The sequence below is a fragment of the Meriones unguiculatus genome, chromosome 2 (genome assembly GCF_030254825.1).
Source record: "Meriones unguiculatus strain TT.TT164.6M chromosome 2, Bangor_MerUng_6.1, whole genome shotgun sequence".
In the NCBI taxonomy this organism is placed as follows: Eukaryota; Metazoa; Chordata; class Mammalia; order Rodentia; family Muridae; genus Meriones; species Meriones unguiculatus.
In genome coordinates, this window is record NC_083350.1 from 62,696,216 (window position 1) to 62,715,658 (window position 19,443).

The window sequence follows — 19,443 nt, forward strand, 5'->3', positions numbered from 1 at the left end:
CTCCCATGTACTTTAAATCGTCTTCAGTTGACTTTTTAAATTACTATTTATGTGTATGAGTGTCTTGTCTACATGTATGTCTGTGTGCCGTGTGCATGCCTGGTGCCCTCAGAGGGCAGAAGAGAGCATCAGATCCCCCGGAGCTGGAGTTACAGACGTGGTAGTTACAGCTCTCATGCAGATGCTAAGACTCAAACCCAGGTCCTCTGGAAGAGCAGTCGGTGCTCTTACCTGCTGAGCCATCTGTTCAGCCCCTTCTACATGCCTTCTAATACCTAATACAATGTGAGTGATTGTTACACTGTATTAGAGAATAACAAGGAAAAACTCTGTACGTGTCCAAGACAGAGATAATATTTTTTTTTTCCATTTTGAGTGTTTTCTACCTATAGCTGACTAGGTCTAGGGATATGGAATCAGTGGGCTAGGAAGGTCAATATACACACAGCCAAAATAAGACAGCAAATCAAGTCTTCCTCAAAAAGCCTGGAGCAAAGAAAGATCCCTACGCATATGCAGTGGAGTATTACATAGTGCTAAACAAGGAAGGAACTCGCTGTTCACAGGACTAGAAAGAGTATCAAGAGGTATTAAGTGACGCAGTGCACAGGTATTCACCTTTCTCTTTTTGATTTTCTTACATTTGTGATTTTTAATTATACTAATTATCACACAGAACAACACATAAATGCAGCGGGTACTTTTACAAATCATTTTCACAGAAAACAATTATTTTCCAACAATAGTACTTGCAAGATGAAAATACTTTAAAAAAAAAAAAACAGGACTGGAAAAATTAAACCAAATATATTGAGCTGCTATTCCCTTAACGAGACAGGAACCGCACGCTGCTTGTGAACGAAACTGTAAATAAGGGACTCCCTACTCACAAATGTGCATCACATTTACTGTGAGGAACTATGCTCTACTATTTGGGGCACAGACACAGCAAGCAACCTTAGCCACTAAAGCTCTAGCTATTAACAGCATGTTTCCTGTGCCTCGATTTTCTCACCTAAAATAAGAACATGCTCTTTAATGAATTAAGAGTATCTAAAGGTGGTTAGGCAAAAGCCACTTGCCTGTTGCAAGGAATATTCTGACACAAGTAACTTTGTCAGATGTCAACTTTCATCTACAAGACTTGGTTTATAATCGCTGATCTTAATATTCCTATAAGAATATATTCCCTAAATCATACTATAATTCTAATCAACCTAATCTTCCAGCAAGTAAATATTACCTTTCTATTTTTATTTATTTTTATTGCATGCATGAGAAAGATCTGCAGTTGTGATGCACACACACACGTGTGTGTGTGTGTGTGTGTGTGTGTGTGTGTGTATGTATATGTTCATGTGAGGGGTGCTGGCATGCACATGCCACTGCACACCTGTAGAGGTCAGAGGGCAGATAAGCTTTGAGCATCAGCCCTTACCCCTCCAATTTGTTCAAGACAGCATCTCATTGGTATTGGAAAGCCAGGCTGGCTGGCCCATGAGCTAACAGAGATTCTCCAATCCTCCTAGTCCCAGCTCCCTGTAAGCCTGTTCTGGGGTTAGCAAAGAATGAGCTATTGTCTTCAGCTTTTGTGTGGGTTCTGGAGGCTCCAACTCAGGTCATTATCTTTTTGATCATGGGGTTTTTTCCCCTCTCAGACTTCCTAAGTAGCTGTCATATGTGTAATAATTGCTGTTCATTCCACATCATTTCGTCTTTAAGGGGAAAGCACTAAAAAGAGTTGAGCCTGTAAATCACTTCCCACGTATACACAAGGACCTACACTGAATTCTCAGAACTCAGGTGAAAAAAAGCTGGGTGTGCTGACACATGCTTGTAACCCAGCAGTGGAGAAGTAGAGACGGGGGTATCTATTCTCCACCTGGCCAAGCCTAGGGTGATCAGAAAGTTCCAGATCCCATGAAGTGGACACCTCTAAAGAGCAACAACTGAACCTAACCTAACACACAGGGGGTGGGGAGCATGCATTAATAATTAACATGAAATTAATTAATATAAAACTCTTAGTTCTGGAAAAATAGCCATGAGTCTTTGTTAGCTTACTTCCAGACTTACAGAACTTAGAATAATTTCAATCGTAGTCACTGAGAATAATTGAAGGGCCTGGGGGCCAATTTAGCAAGATTCATGACACTGTATGTCCTGGTGGCTACTACTCCATGTTGACTGGGCATCTGGCTGAGTCACAGCCATTTTTAACCTCACCATTTGTCTCTTGAGAAGAAGAAGGAAAAAAAAAAGTGGTGGTGAAAGAGACAATGATAAACAGCGAGAATCCAGTCCCTAGGAAGTGGACAGCTGAGATGAAGGACCAGTGAGTACTGTCTCTCGTTGCTATTTTCACTCCTCAGACTTAACAACCTCTGCTTATTGCTGTGCTGTGCACATGCTGGTACTACCGAGGAAGAGACAAAGAATTATGAAGCAGCTAAGCTAACTGTATATAAGGAGGAAACTCCTGTCTCGCTCTTTCCCATAAGTTTGCTGCTGCTTGGAGCCAACAAGCTTTTACAAAAAGCCTATGGCATAGGAGTAAGGCATTTTTAATATCTAATTTGCAGCTGGTGCTGTCTAAGGTATTATAATACCAGCTGTCCTGAGCTGACCACAGGCTGAGTTGACAGCAGGCTCCCAGCGTACCCTGGGCTACCACACGGCCACTCTCCTGAGGCAGCACACACATACGCTGGCACCCCACTGTGCATGCATAGACTCAAACTCCACATAAAACGTCTTTCATCACACGCAGGGGGTACCTTCTGTCAACAGAAAGCAGGAGATGCCTTTCATGATTGGCTCTGATCCTAGGGCCCATTTCTTTCTTTCTTTCTTTCTTTCTTTCTTTCTTTCTTTCTTTCTTTCTTTTCTTTTCTTTTCTTTTCTTTCTTTCCCTTTTTTAGAAAGATATATTTCTTTTTTTATATATCTTTTTTATTTTATTTCATTAATTACACTTTATTCACTTTGTATCCCCCATAAGCCCCTCTCTCCTCCTCTCTCCATCCCACCCTCCCACCGCCTTCTTCACGCATGCCCCTCCCCAAGTCCACTGATAGGGCAGGTCCTCCTCTCCTTCCTTCTGATCTTAGTCTATCAGATCTCATCAGGAGTGGCTGCATTGTCATCTTCTGTGGCCTGGTAAGGCTGCTCCCCCTGCAGGGGGAAGGGATCAAAGAGCAGGCCAATCAGATTATGTCAGAGGCAGTCCCTCTTCCCATTACTATGTAACCCACTTGGACACTAAACTGCCATGGGCTACATCTGTGCAGGGGTTCTAGGTTATCTCCATGCATGGTACTTGGTTGGAGCATGAGTCTCTGGGAAGAGCCCTGTGTTCAAATTTCTGGTTCTGTTGCTCTCCTTGTGGGGTTCCTGTCCTCTCCAGATCTTACTATTTCACACTTCTTACATAAGATTCCAGGGCTCATTTCTTAATTGCTCGTGGTTCTTTCATGATCCCAAGGCTGTGCCTCCCAGGCTACCTGACACCAGCAGTATCTGATAGCTCCCAGACTACATCCAGCCATTGCAGCTCATTTACATACAAGTGCACATCATGAGTAAATTTGACACTGGCATGCACCTGGCACTGTCCTGGGGGGCTAAGAGTATGGACACATCACTACAAATTCACTATAATGTAAAGAATGTCCTTCAGGACCTCACAGTCAACTTCCCAAGGCATTTGAGGAGGGAAGAGTTTAGCATGGGGGGTCTCCAAAACAGGGTGGATGCCTTCACCAGCTATTTTTAGGTCTTCCACTCAACAGACTCATTCCATGGCTCAGGTATCTGCTCTTTGTTCAGTTTTGTTTTCTAAAGATTTATTTTTCATATAAGTGTTTTGCCTGCCTATATGTATATGCATTTTTTTTGTGGAATGCCCAACAGAAGTCAGAAGAGGGCATCAGATTCCCTGGAACGGGAGTTAAAGACCATTGAGAGCAACCATGTAAGTGCTGGGAACTAGACCCAAGTCCTCTGGAAGAGCACCAAGTGCTCTTAACCACTGAGTCATCTCTCCAGTCCCTGTGTCCCTGTGCATCTTGATTGGGAAGAAAAAAACAAATGAACACATACTTCCTCTCCAGACTCTCTGTCCCTCTCTAACCTTAATGTGTGGACATGGGATACAACTCTGGTGCAAGGCAACTCACCCAATTCTGGGGTCATCAGAGACACAACTTTCTATTTATAGAGTTCATAGAGCTGGCATGGCTTCTGCTACAGCATCAGCAGGAGGCAGGCTTGCTTTCTGCATCTGTTCTTACTGAAAACTTAAACACTATAAGCTACAAGTCTACATGGCTCCTATTGAGTATCAACATTCTTTCCTTCCACGGTTTATGTTGATTCATGGAAACATGTGTGAGGCATCTGCCCTTTTATTCCAACAGAACCCGAAGCTCCAGTGGCTGAGCTGTGGCATCCTGTGCTCAAATCTAACAGCTAAATTGGGAGCCCCTTCTCTGGGCAGGGCACACTAGAGGTGGTCACTCAGCTGTGCTGACCGTCAGCTGTCCAGGAGGCCTCCACATGAACCCAAAGGGGGCAGTCAGCCACAGAGCAGGGCCAAGCAAGCAAGTAAGATTCCTAGCTCCTTAGGGCTGCACAGCTGGAAAGGCAGGACTCCCAAGCACCCTTTGACAATGGAGAAGACAGCAAGTTGTAATTATTTTTGAATTCCTTTATTGCATCCAATGTTATTTCACAACATTTTCCTTGAATTTGATGCTGGGTAAGAATTTAACATGTTTATAGCCAGGCTTGTAAAACAAATCGGCCCGAGTTTCAGCACAGTCACTCATTTTTCAGGCATCCTTGCTTTTGCATTTTCAAAACTGTGAGTGCACACACACATGCATGCATTCAAACATGTGTGTCGTGGTGCATGTGTGAAGTTTAGAGTACAACTTGCACGAGTTGTTCCTTCCGCCATAAGGTTCTTGGGATCAAACCCAAATCATCAAGCTTGACATTCAGCGCCTTTGACATACTGAGCCATTTTATTGCCACCATGATGACCACACCTCCCACCTCACCCACATGCTGACCCACACAGAATTCCCTCCTTAACCACATCGTAGTCCTGTTCACTGACATGGAATTTCCTCTTGGCCAGAGAACTTGGGCTCTGATAAAAGGACTAACCTGTGTGGCATGGTTAACAAACAAAACCAAAAAGGCAACAATACAAACATCAAAAATAAACCCTGAGCCACATTCCTTCTATACACACACACACACACACACACACACACACACACACGTTGATTATGAAAAATGTCACCTCCCTGTCAACTCCATTTCATGGTGGGTACTTCTTAGCCTTTAGCGTTCCAATTCTTGACAGGTGACAAGCCACTGTCACTAATCAACATGTGTGCTTTCTACACAGCTATGACACAGGAACTATTCTGTTCAAACTTTCCACTGCTGATGTCTTCCCTTGGAATAAGATGAGCATGTAACAACAATCTCTAAAAGACTCCTAAACAATAGGAGGTTGAGAAGTCCGTTAACGCTCTCATGGCTATTATTTCCTGGATATAGTCAGAAATAGGTGTGTTGGTCTGGATCAATTAAAGTTATATCATCAATAAATGTCAAACAAGAATGTCAACCAAGAGCTGGAGAGCTGGCTCAGCAGTTAAGACTACTGGCCAGTCTTACAGTGGACCTGAGTTTGATTTCCAACAGCCACAGGGTGACTCACAAACATCTGTAGTTCTAGTTCCTGGGATCCGACATCCTCCTCTGGCCTCTGCAAGCATGGTATGTCACATGGTACATAGACACACATGTAGGCAGAACCCCACCCCATGTGCATTTTTTTTAAATGCTGACCAACTCTCAAGGACAAAACATTTAACGTTGGGACTGGAAAAAGGACTTAGTAAAGTGCTCGGCGTGTAAGTTGAAGACCCAAGTTTAGCTCCCCAGAGCCCACGTTAGAAAGGTGGGTCTGCCCACGTGCACCTGCAATCCTAGTGCTGGGGAAGCAGACACAGGAAGATCCCTAAAGCTGGCTGGCCAGCCAGTCCAGCAGAATTGAAGATGAGAGACCTTGTTTCAAAAAACAAAGTGAATAGCAACAGAGGAAGACATTGACTTCTGGTCTGCATATACATAGCATGAGAAGCCACACACATAATCACACATACACATAAATAGGTATACACACATACACACACGTGTACATAGACATTAACAAGTATGCATCTAAATGGCTGCACACGACAAATGCATAGCGACACTATATGCATTTGAACTTGAGGAAGAGCATCCTGCCAAGTGATGGAGCAAAGGCTGCCATTTAAATTCCAGCAGGAAAGGGAGGATGGGAGGGATAAGGGCAGACCTGCCCAGAGACACTCCTGTCACCCAGCCCTGGAAGAGACTCGGTTGGCATCGAAACAATATGTGGGAATTTTACAATCTGGGCCAAGTGTGGTGGTGTACACCTGTAATCAGAGCACTAGAGAAGACCAAAGCAGGCAGATCGATGTGAGCTTGAGGCCAGTTTGGTCCAGACCACTGAGGACTACATAGTAAGACCCTGCTGGCCCCCACCAAAAAATAAATTAAATAATGTAAAATCTAAGGCCAGCAAGATGACTCAGTATATAAATCTGCTTGCTACCAGGCCTCGTGACCCGAGTTGGATCTTCGGAATCCACACGGTGGAAAAAGAGAACTGACTCCTGCAATTTTTCCTCTGACCTCTACAAATGTGCACAACACTCAAAGACACACACACACACACACACACAATGTGTTAACTTTTATATTTAGACCCAAATATGCACAGGTGCCTGGCCTCTCACTTGGGACTTAAGAAAATATCCCAGTCATTTTACTCCTGCTGGAGACAGCTTACAGAATTACTTGGGTTGGTACTAAATATAGATTTATTGCAGCTTGGTAAACCCTAAAGCCATCAACCAATTAAATATTGATAGCCTGAATAAAATAGCCCAAAGGAAACAGAGCTGCAAAGAGGTTGCTCATACTCTGTGAGAAACCAAATCCTACCCTTCGGGTTTGACCGGTGCCTGCATCTGTCCTTGCACACCAGCAAACTTTCCCGAAGCCCCTGTCTGTTCTGTGCCCCTTCTCTTGTGGCATAGTGGAGCCCCAGCTTCCACCCCAGCTTCTTTCTGTGGCCACTGCATCCCATTGCAGTCCTCACTGGCTTTTGCCAATGTCCTGTAAACTAAGAGAGGAGGTAGCAAACCTGACCAGCAACAGTACAGAAGCAGTGAGCAGATGTCCGGGAGCCCTTCTGCCAGACTCTGCCTTTCTTCTCCTCTTGCCCCAGCCCCTCCTCACTCTCTGCTATTCATTGTGAGAAGTGGAGCTCCCTGCAGGATGTCTCACTCCCCTACCTCACCACAGGTTCTCTTGGCCAGAGGACTCAGGTGTAAAAACATTAGACACCTCTCCCCGACAGCCCCTGCCACTCACTCCTGATGGCCAGGTCCTTGCCTAGTTAACTATAAGAATGGCCTAGAAAAGGCGCCTTTTTCCTTACCCCTAACAGGATGTCAGGGTCCATGGCCATCCCCCGATCCTGCACTACTGCCACCAGCCAAGTGTCCTCCTGACTGTCAGTCTTCCCTCTGTGAGCCATTTCTTCACCTATACCCACAGTCACCTGCTGTATGACAAAGGCTAGACATGCTCATCCCAAGCTTAGAAGCCTCTTTCTAACAATGAGCCCAGTAAACAGTGTGTATGGAAAGGGGCACCAGTGCCTGTCCCCATCATTATCATCACAAGATGACAGCAAGGTCTACCAGCTCATCTCTTGAGGTCTAGCATAGGACTGGCACTGATAAACACTATGGATGAGTTGACATGAGCAGACAAGTGGCCTCAGGTATGGCAGTGACTCCTCGGGCACTGTGAGGACAGTCTACCTTGACACCCCTGTCCTCTTTGGCTCTGGATGTCACTTGGCTAAATATGCTGGGTAGAAATAAACAGTGCTCCCCCAGCCCTAGCCCTTACATGCCCTCAATGCACCTTCGAAGGACTAAGTGGAAAGAAATGGTCATTTTGAAATCTGAAAGGCTTGATTTCTCAAGTCCTTCTTCCAATAGAGGGACTTCTGTGTCACTGTTCACCTCTGTCCTTACACTGGGGTGGCCTGCTCGCTTGGGCTGCCCTACACAACAGTTAAGGCAGCCAGACATCCTTGCAGCTTCTCCTCTGCTTAGCTCTCAGTGGCTCTTCCAGCTTTCCGTTCTCTCGAAACAACTCCCTAATGTGCAAAAGAAGAAAGCTATTCACCTGGGCAACTAAGGCTCAACCGTTCCCTGAAGACTCTTCGCTAAGGCTGACATTAACATGAGTTTGGGAAGGAAACGTTAAAGCGATGTAGACAAACTCACGGAGGCAGGAGGTGGGTGGGTTAGGGACCACTGCGGCTGCAGGATGGGAGCATGGAGCATTGCCCACATTGCCGGCATTGTCACTCAATAGGTGCAGAGTACCTGGGAAGGGGTAAAGGCTTTAGAAATAATTTTGACAATGGCCGCACAAGTGTGGTTATGGTTAAAATGGCAAGTTTCGTGTCGCTCTGATTGTACCCACAGCAAGGAGACATTTTCGCCTAGCTCCATGCAGGGCACCATGCATTCTACAGGATCAGGGAAGCATAAAGATTTTAACAAGCCTGGCTTGGCCACGAATGACGCTCGTCTGTGGGTCTGCCGGGCATCGAGAGTGTCAGAGTGCCTGATGAACAAAGGCTGGTGTGCAACAGCCAACCTTGACTACGAACCGAATCTTCAACCACGAAGAAAGCAGCCCTGGCTGTGCCAGGCACACCAATGACTGTGAATTGTAATTAGTACAGCTGTGCCCATCCGTGGACCTGCCTGTCCTCTGTGCATAGCCACACAACTGACTCCATGTACCTCATATGAGGATGCCCTGAAGAGACCCCAGGGGGAGGGCCCAGGCCCACAGGGGTCTGTGTCCATTCTCTGGATGTGGGGCTAAATATAAAGCCCCTGCCCTCAGCGCTGGTGTAACATCATTGATATCTCAGCACCTTTTATGCTACCTTTGTGCTATCTTCTTCCACACATGACCTGACAACTTTAAACACATGTTAAAAGACTTCCTGAACATCCTTTGACAAGTGTCTAGAGAATATTGTGGGAAAGCAGGGTGCCTAATAAGCAAAGGCATGTCATCTTGTAGCTACCGCCAGCACTTCACAAAGTTCACCAGGCAGCTCTGGAAGGCAGCGTCCTCAGCCCAGGCGTGGGGACACTCTCACCAGTACACACTACCAAACATGGGGAAAGGAACTAAGACATGGGGGAGGGTGCTCACCGGCTTGCTCCACATGGCCTGCTCAGGATGCTTTAGCGTACAACCCAGGACCACCAGCCCAGGGGTGGCACCAGCCACAATGGGCTGCCCACCCCATATCAGTTATTGATGAAGATAATACCCCACAGACTGGTCTTCAGGTCAACCTGGATGAAGGCCTTTTCTCAGTTGAGGTTCCTCTTCCCAAATAACTCGAGCTTGCGTCAAGATGACAAAAAGCTAAGTTGAAGTACTTGAGATATTTATTTTCTTCTTTAAGTTGTTGTGTGTTTCTTTTTTGCCATTTATTCACTCTGTATCCCAGTTGTAGCCCCCTCCCTCATCTCCTCCAGGTCTCACCCTCCCTCTCTCCCTCTTCCTCTCCTTTCCCTCTTCCCTAATCCACTTATAGTCCTCCTCCCCTACTGTCTAACCCTAGCCTAAGTCTTATGGGAGAAAGGGGATATAAAAGGACCCAGAGGGGAGAGGAGCCACACAAGGAGACCAACAAAGCCAAAAAATCTGGGCCCAGGGGAGAATGCAGAGACTGATACATCAATCAAAGACCATGCATAGAAAGGACCTAGACACATGCTCAGATGTATCCATGGGTAGCTCAGTCTCCATGTGGGCTCCCTAGTAAGGGCAGAAGAGATATTTATTTTCTTAATGTGGTTTTATCTCCAATTTCTCCTCAAATGTATATGTTATCACATCCACTGACAGGGCCTGGTGTCCGTACAGGTATCCCAGTGTCCTTCTTCTAAAAAAGGCTAAATACAGTGTTGGATTGGAATGGCTCTTCTATTGTCTAGCTCTTCCCTAAAACTGCAGTCCTGAGTAACACACACACACACACACACACACACACACACACACACACACACTGATCAATACATGGACCTAGGGATCAGGGGAAACAAAACAGTCGAGGTTATAATTAGCAAAAACTTTAGACAAGAGGCTTCGATTCTCCCCACAGCCTCAGTGATACATTTGTCACCCTGCAGATGGCCCACAGGGGAAAGTCTATTTTAGGAGCATCTGGTTCTGGCATGAGAGAAGAGGCTACAGGAGCAACCATTGCCTAGCTGGATCCGGGATGAGCAAAGGGAGAAGGGCGGGTCTCCCCATGGCCAAATGGTGATCCTGCTTTAAAGTTCAGAGGCAGGAAAGTGCCAAATGGCACTGAGATAAGCTAGGGTACGTACCCTCCTTGGAGGGACAGGAACCAGAATCCAGCATCCTCTCCCCTCTGTGGACATCAACAACTTCGATGTTCCCATGAGCTACTTGGGTCACGTGTGCTCTGTTGTAAATGTTTTAAATGAGGACACTGTACCCGATGCTGACAAAAAGCAAGGCTGAGTAAGCCAAAACAAAACAAACAAACAAACAAAAAAAATAACACTGCAATATAGAAGATAAAAGGTTACCCCTGGAAGCTAGGAACAAGGGGAACTAGACACCACACTTCTGTGGTCTTTGGGGATAAAGGCTGCATGATTAAACATCCTTCTGAGAATGTGGGTCTCAAATACAGTCAGAACTCTGAGGTCGTTGATGCCTCCTTCAGGACCATATGATATCCTTTGGAGAATCATATTAATATCAGAGAAATCTACCAAAGCACTTGCTAGTTCAAATGTGAAGTTTACAATGTGTTTATTAACTCGTGGGAAATGTACTAAGACAGCCTTTTCAGTCTGTGGTGCTAAATAACTATATAATCATAGGCAAAAAAAAATAAAAATAGTTGGAACCCTACCTCATGCCAGATGCAAAAACAACATATATGGCCCAAAAATGGTTTGAAGTACTTGATATAAGAGCTAATAGGGTAAATCTTCAAAGGAAATGACAAAGCTGTTGTTTCATGGTACTGAACTAGGTGATTCCTTAGATACATGCCAGAATTATATTAAAAAAAATAGATAAGCTAGGCATAATCAAAATGATTATTTTCTTCTGTTTTAAAGGATGTCAAGAACTTGAGGAGGTAACACAGATGGAAGAAACTATTTGAGACTCATGTAAGGAATGTGTCTAGAACATGAAGAACCCTTACACCTCGACAATATATAGCAACAAGATTCCTCTCACTGAGTGTGTTATGGGGATCATCCATGCTGCAGTATTTATTCATCAATACGTCATTCCGGTCTGTGGCTACTATTCCTTGGTATAAATGCACCATATTTTATCTATCAGTTTGTCACCTGATGAATGTTTGAGATGTTTTCATTTTTGGCCATGGTGATTAATGCCAACATGAACATTTAAGTACAAGTTCCTGTGTAGACATTTAGTTTTCCTTCATATATATATGAATATGTATATTCATTCCCTGAGTGTTATGCTACATAGCAGCCATTTTAAGAACTACTATGCCATACTGTTCCCTATGAAATCATACTGTTCTCTTTATAAGAAATATCTAGAAGATGCCATAGAGACAAAGTAGATGAGTGATTGCATGGGTTAGGAAGGCTGGGGGAAATGCAGTGGATTGCTAATGAACGAGTTTCCATTAATAGAAAAACACAGTTCTAATACCGTGGTGATAGTTTCACAGTTCTGTGACTATGCTAAAAAATATCATGCTAAACACTTTCAAGCAAGTGAACTACATAGTGTGTGGTGGCCCACACAGTACTGGCTACTTGCTAGAGTAAAGGGAGAAAGCCTTCAGTGGTATCAGGTCAGCTTTGAGGCTCACAGGAAAGGGCCAAGGCTCAATAGGTCTGGCCAGGGCTAGACAGTGTCTATCATGGGGAAGACATAGGTTATCCATAGCCAACCTCAGGGTGAATAGTGGATTATTTCCAGGCAGTGTGGAGGCTTTGGGATTCTGACATGAAAGGGCAAAACTGATGAACTGTAAATGAGAAATATGTAAAAGATGGCTGTGGGAAATGGAGGCAACAGCTTTATCACAGATCTGGTGATCCCGGCAGATGATGTAATCACACAACATACCAAAGTTCTGTGTCCTCGCACATATCCTCACCCTACAGCCTGCACAGAAGCCTGTGCACCTGGCCAGTGTTTCCTGGTGGGTGACAGGTGGAAGAGTGGGTGCACGGACAAGTGACGTGACAAGCCAGATAAGAACCCACCCCTGCTCTGATTATGCCACCCAAGTGTCCCAGTGTGGCATGCCACCAACATGTGGTCTTTTGCCAATAGCCCTTCCTCTCACCAGCTCCTATGGTAGTTTACAGACCACCCTGAAAATGGACTGCCAGCCACAGTATGCAACCTCATTCATTCTAAAACTGCCCAATAGCACTGAAAAACTTGCCAGTTCCTGTGTGTGGCTGTTCTCAGGAAGAAAGACAATTCAATTGAATTCATTCATCCCCCACCCCCCCTACTGGCTTTCAAAGCGAAGGAGGCTGGTAAAACAAATGCATCCCCCTTTCAACCTCACCTGCGGCAGGGATTTGAACCCTTTGCTTACTCGCTCCCTTTCTATCATGCAGCAGAGGCTCCCCACACAAACATGTCACCTCCTGCACATACAGGCCCAACGCTGTGCTGTAGCCAGGCAGAAAGTGCTCTGAAAAGGAAACTCTTACAAAAACATAAAATGCAACTTAAAAACATGAGAATCAGACGAGGCAAGAGGTGAGGTCCAATCTGCGGCAGGCCGGTGTACAGCAGCAATGCCTACTTAATTGTATGTGCAGGTAGGAGGCATCAGCACCTGTAGGGCAATCAGTGTCTGAAAGAGCTTGCATTTACCTTCTAATCAGATACATCCAGCCTGAACTCGGGGCAGACTTAAGTCCATCCGAGTCTGCACTCCTGAAATGAATATGCCATTTGACCATTATACAAACCTACCACATTCCTCTCACGAACTTCCGAGCAGCCAGCTCAGCCTGTGGAACCCACAGTCAACCTACACAACCATGTTTCTAATAGAACGAGAGCCTCGCCTCATTTAACCAACAATGAGTAGAGAAAAGGAAAATCATTATGGTATAATTCCCAGCAGACATGAGCCTTACAGCCACTGGCGAGACTCATTCTCCCATGCGAACATGATGTACATCTGTTCCACATTTTGACATGTTCACAGCCACATAAAAACGTCCTCACAGCTGGCTCCTCATGGACGTAAAGAAGCACAGACTCTGTTCATCACAAGTCTCGAAATGCCTGTCCTTAACTTCATTCCCGTTTCTGTTTTGATTGCCTTGTTTTCACCTGCTTTACACTTTGCAGACTCCTACACTGAGATCATCTGTACAGACAAAGTACACAAAAACCTTAGTATTTTCTTGCACCCTGCAAGCGTTTCATGTCCATCAATTTGCCTCACAGCATGGAGCAAAGAAGGCAGAAGAGACAAAAAGAAGGAACATTTCCATAGCTTTCCAACACTTGCTCACCAGATACATAGCACACAGGCATATTTCCCACATTCAGGAGGCTGCTACAGAAGGACTGCAAATTCAAGGCCAGCCTGAGCTGGTAAATGATCTGGATTCATTTTGAGGCTAGGTACAGTGGCTCACATCTATAATTCTAGCACCAAGGAGGCTGAGGCAGAAGTAACTTGAATTCAAGTTCAGCCTGAGAGAAAGTGGGAGAACCCGTCACAAAACAACAACAAAGGCAAAGACATGGTGGCACACATCTCTTGTGCCAACACTGCTGAGGCAAGCGAATCTCTGTGAATTTTAAGCAAGCCTCTTCTACATAGTTAAGCTCCAGTCCAGCCAAAGAGAAATAGTAGAACTCTGTCTCAAAGAAGAAAAAAAAACCCATGGAACTATACATATATGTGTGCATGTGTATGTATGTATGTGTATATATACACATAGATCTTTGAGATATATTAGCATATATAAATTTGCATATTTTACATAAATATATATATAGATGTCTTTGTACTAAATCCTTCTCAAAATTAAGACCAAAATCTTAGAACGTATATAAGGAAAGGAACAGATTCTGATTTTTTTTTCTCTGTGCTACAGCCCTGTGCTGAGGGCACTGGTGGGCCCATTTCACAGAGGCAAAAGTGGAAGAAGAGAGATGTCATGGAAACAGCTGCTAGCCCTAGAGCCAGAAACATCTGAACCTCCAAACCCCTAAACCCATCTCTCTCTTTGTGCTTAATGGGAGCTGATGTTTTTCTTAAGTATGAAGTGAGCAGTAATGAACAATAAGGGAAAAAAAGAAACATGCTATAATTTCCCACTGCTTTTAAGTCAAAGTACAGACGTGAAAGTAATTTAATACTTACAGCCGCACTAGCTGGAGGCCTATAAAGCTTCTGCATGGAAGGTACAAGCGTTCATAGCCACACCAGGAGCATGGCAGGCACAATGGCTACTGTATTGAAAGGAGAGGGATGGTACTGTGAGCACCTAACAACCCAGATCATTGGATAGAGTTGCTCTTGACACCCAGCTAGCCATTAAATGAGATGCACTTTCATCCTAGGAGCTGAGGGCTCAGCCCTTAGCATCGACTGGGAGCTTGTAAGAAGTGCAGGATTTCAGGCCTCACCCTGGACCTCTAAATCTGCAACCTTAGGTTGAACAGAAACATCTGAAAAGTTGCCACGTAGGAATCCAGAGGCTAGTATGTAGGCTGTAGGCACCCATCATCACACCACAGCACCAACCTGATACACGTTGACATGCTCCCTATCTTATTTAATTCCATGCATAGACAAGGTAGGCAGATGGCAGGGATGATGAACTGTAGTCGCTTAACTCTGCCTGCTCAACTCCTCCCTTGGTGTAAAAGGGGCAATGAAACTGCCTTTTAAATAAGGCAGATGTGTGATCCATGACAAAATTTTGAGCACAATGCAACATAAGCATGGCTGGCTAGCTCACTGGTGAAGAAGAGCAGAAGGACTACCTGAGGTCACGCAGCTGCAAGAAGCCACATGAGGTAAGGACTGGAAATGGACTCATACCCTGCTGCTTCCATCACAGGAGTTAGCAACATCATAAGTGGACAATACCTTGATGTATGGCTGACCTGGGGCTGGCTGTCCAGAAGCCCCTGAAAAAGAAGGGCCCCTAAGGAAAGCACAGTAGGCAGGACAGTCAGAGGCATGGGTCAGGGCTTATCCCTGACCAACCTGTCAATAGGACAAGGATGGGCCCTTCCTTGTTAAGGCACTCAACCCTGGCGTACTCAGCTGTTGTCATCCTTCTAATGGTGTAAGAGGGCGCACAGCCACAGGCAAGTTGAGGGAAGCAAGGGGGTGTGTTCCTCAGGACGCTCCTCACTGGCTGCAGGCTAAGAACATCCTGCCACCTCATTACCACTTCAAACTTCAAGCAATGCTGGTTCCAATGCCCCCATGGGCCCTGGGGTACGTGCTGGCACTGTCCATCCAGGAGAGCCTGAGAGGACACTAGGACCCAAGCTCAGGCCCTAGGCTGCATTGCACTGCTGACAGTCGCTGACAAAACTTGAAAGCAATTTACAAAGTGAGTTATTATAATAAACCCTATGATTTCTCTGCCAATCTTTTCTTTAAAACTTTTCATTTTGTACAGGTTTTTTTTTTTGTGACCATGATATCTCTCTGCTGTGGCATATCTTTGACTACAAAGACCAACAGAGAGACCTGTGAATAATCTCCTCCTCCAAAGAGCATGAATGGGCTGAGCATCTCTTATTTGAATATGTGGGACCTGCCGTGTTTCCATGTTCAGAACTTTCCAGATTTGGGAATATCTGCATGTAGGTGATGAGATATCTTTGGGCTGGGGACCCAAGGCTAAACACTAGATTCACTGATACTTCATCCATGTGCTAATGTCACTTCTGGGGAATCGTAGGGAGTATTTTTCACAACTTTTTGCATAAAAAATGTTGCATGGGGTGGGATTTTCCATCCATGGCGTGTTTCATAATTCTCAAAGTTAGAATGTAAAGCAGTTGAGATTTCAGATCTGAGAATTAGGGTTCCATACATAAACTATCCCAGACATCCAATCAAGGTTCTACTGTTTCCGTCTTAGTAGACAGCAGGAACAGGGCACTCATCAATAGAAAGATGAGCTTTAAAGGTGGGAAGGGGACTGTGAGATTTCATGAAGGAGCGTGGGTCCTAGTGTCCTCTCAGGCTGTCCTGGATGGCCAGTTCCAGCACGTTCCCCAGGGCCCATGGGGTCACTGAAACTGCTAAACATTGGGTATAGTATGAAGTCACCTGAAATAATGCCCTCCTCTAGGGCTGGCATTCTAAAGAGAGCTGGGGAAAGGCTACAAAGAACAGAGCATACCTCAGGGTACTACGCTCATGAGAAAAGGGAAGGGGCAACTCAGGAGGCACCCCAACACCCCGCCACTTGCCCAGAGCTATTCTGGCTGCTCTGGAACTGGCTTGCTCCAGTGCTGGTCTTGGAAGATGTCCATTGGTTATAGGAGCCCTGAATCCTGTACCTTGTGACCCTATATCCCACTTCCTAACCAAAGTGTTCTGGCAGCTTTTCACTTCATTGTCATGGCTTAGAGGAGCCTGAGCACAGAGAGCATTCCTATGGCCTTGCCAGCTGGAGCTCCGAGCGTGCGTCACTGCTGGCCACAGATCAGCCAGGCAAACCCTGCTTTCTGCAGATGTGAAACCAAAGATGCTGTTCTGTGTAAAAGGTTGGTTTTCTGCAGCAAATGGAAACTCGCTGTGGCTCTAATGCAGACACTCTGGATGCTGGAACATATTTGTGACTAAGGTCTTAAAATCCAGAAAAATATGGTACTCTCTTCCACACTAAGCTATTTCCTACTGAGGCACAAAGGAAGAGAATGACGTGGAAGGACAATGCTGTATCACATCAACTGAGAAGCTGTAGGTGTCCCGAGAGAAAACTGGACTAGTCGTAGAAAAGGGGACTCAACTCTTGCTTTGCTACTTGCTAGCTTTGTGGGCTTGGACATGTCCCTTTTTTCTCTAGAGTGTCTTCATGGTTCTATACATACACATACATATATAAAAGAGCTTATATAGTAATAAAAATAATTTATAATCAGGCCTCCTTTATTTTGTTAATGTGTTGCTAATGATTCTCTGTCTGTTTCTTATAGTTTTTTACATGTATGGAGAGTAGCCCAGAGAGGTATGTGTGCATAAACAGTCCAGGCCACAGTGAGCCCTGAGGTTGCAGGCAGCCAATGGTGCTTCTAATCTGCAATTAGAAGGCCCCTTCATTATGGCCATTTGACTGCCATGATGAAAGCCAGAGCAGGAGAAGGCTGGCTTCCTCACCTCCAGCTTCATTACATCTCCTGCTTTTAAAAATAAAAAGGGCAAACCCAGCAGACAAACACTTCTCTTCTGCCATGCCTGCAATAGAGGCCACCAGCCCCATGAACTTCTCCTGTTCTCAGGGATACCCAAGAAATCTTGATTTCAAGAGACCATGTTTAAAATATATTCCTTTCTTTTAAAAAAATAATTTTAAAATAATAATTTACAGAGGCCGTATGCAGAATGAGTAAGATGGCGCCACTGGCAAAGCATTTGGTATGTGATGCAAGCTTAAGGACTAGAGTTCAGATCCCTAACACCCATACAAATGCCAGGTAAGCTCTGCTGCCCGTCTCTATTCCTAGCACTTAGGCGAAGAAAGAAAGTCCCCAGAGTAAACTTGAACCCTTTCCTTCCCAGTCTTGGAGAGCATCCCAACACGGTTAATTCCTCCAGAAGATTAAAAGGACTTTATGGTCCAGAAGGAGCAGAGTTGAATCCTGCCTAGACTTTCAAGCAAGAACCTGACCTATAGGTCTATAGCGCTATTAGATGCTTCATGCCTCCAAACCCAACAGGGCCCTGATGACATTTGAGTGTCATCTTGCTTTGTACTTGACTAGAGTCTGAGGACTGTTTCTGGTGGTGGTTATTAAGAGAACACAATGTTTCCGAGTAGCATGGGGTTCTAAGACCAGACATGCCTCCGAAGGCTGGGAAATCATAGCAGAATAAGAGGAACTGAGGCCAGAGAGATGGCTCAGTAGGGAAAGACACTTGGCACACAAACCTGACAACAGGAGTTTAATCCCCGAAACCCACAAAGAAGGGGAAAAAGAACCATGTCCATGAGAGCTTCGTGGCTAGGGTGATTTGAATAAAAAAGTCCCCCATAGTCTCAGGCATTTGAATATTTGGTCCATAGTTGGTGGCACTGTTTGAGCAATTTAGGAGGTGTCACTGAGGGAAGATTTGGGGGTTTCAAAGCCACACGCCATCCTTGCTTTGCTCTCTCTGCTCTGTCCTTGCAACTGAAGATGGAAGCCTTCAGTTCTTGACTTCCAGTCCCAGTCACCAGGTCTGCCACCTACTGCCATGCTGTTTCCACCATTATGGACCCTAACCTTCTGGGACCGTAAGTCCAAATAGACCCTTTTTTCTATATATTGCCTTCATCATGGTGCTTTATTACAGCAATGGAAAAGTAAATAATATATTTTTTATGCATGCACACACACAAATAATAGTAACAATGATTAATAATTTAAAAAAAATAAAAGAAAGGAGTAAAATGAGCAAAGAGGCTAGAATGTTCCAGAACATAGGGCTGGCCCAGCTAGCCAGGAGCATGCTCTGAGATCCTATGGTAGCCTAGGTAGGTGTAAAGGTTTGTGCCATTAGCCATGCAGCCAAGAGAGAGCTCTGGAGCTGGTAGAGCCCAGGGACTGGCTATGACAAGAGTCAATGTCTACAAGTACACTGAGATACTTTACTATGGTTCTTCCATTAAACAAGCAGCCTAAGGAAGCTTTTGGGTACTTCAACAGAAATTGCACACAACAGCATGTATGTAGACCGAAGCGGGAGTTTCTGGTTTCTCTGGAAACTCGGTTGTGTCATGTGACTATGTTTTTTGTTTGGGTCCCAAGCGTAGGATTTTGTTTTGGCACTTCGGAAAGTAGCCCCCAATAAAAGGTGCATGATGTTGGTCACTTGAACACTACCTCATGCGAGGGGCATGGTTTTTGGTGAGCTGGTAAACATCCTTGTGTGGATGCTGAGGAGGGATAAATAGAAGCCCACAGACAGTGAGACAATGCTTTCTGCAGCTCTACACTTTTGCATTGCTGATCTTTGCAGTGATC

The 19,443-nt window shown here is 45.0% G+C and overlaps 1 protein-coding gene across 8 annotated transcripts in view; it reads right to left on the reverse strand.

Moving 5' to 3' along the window:
* The window catches only part of Fhod3 (formin homology 2 domain containing 3), a 410,673-nt gene that overhangs the window by 300,139 nt on the left and 91,091 nt on the right, over window positions 1–19,443 (reverse strand). The gene's annotated exons all lie outside the window — the stretch shown is intronic.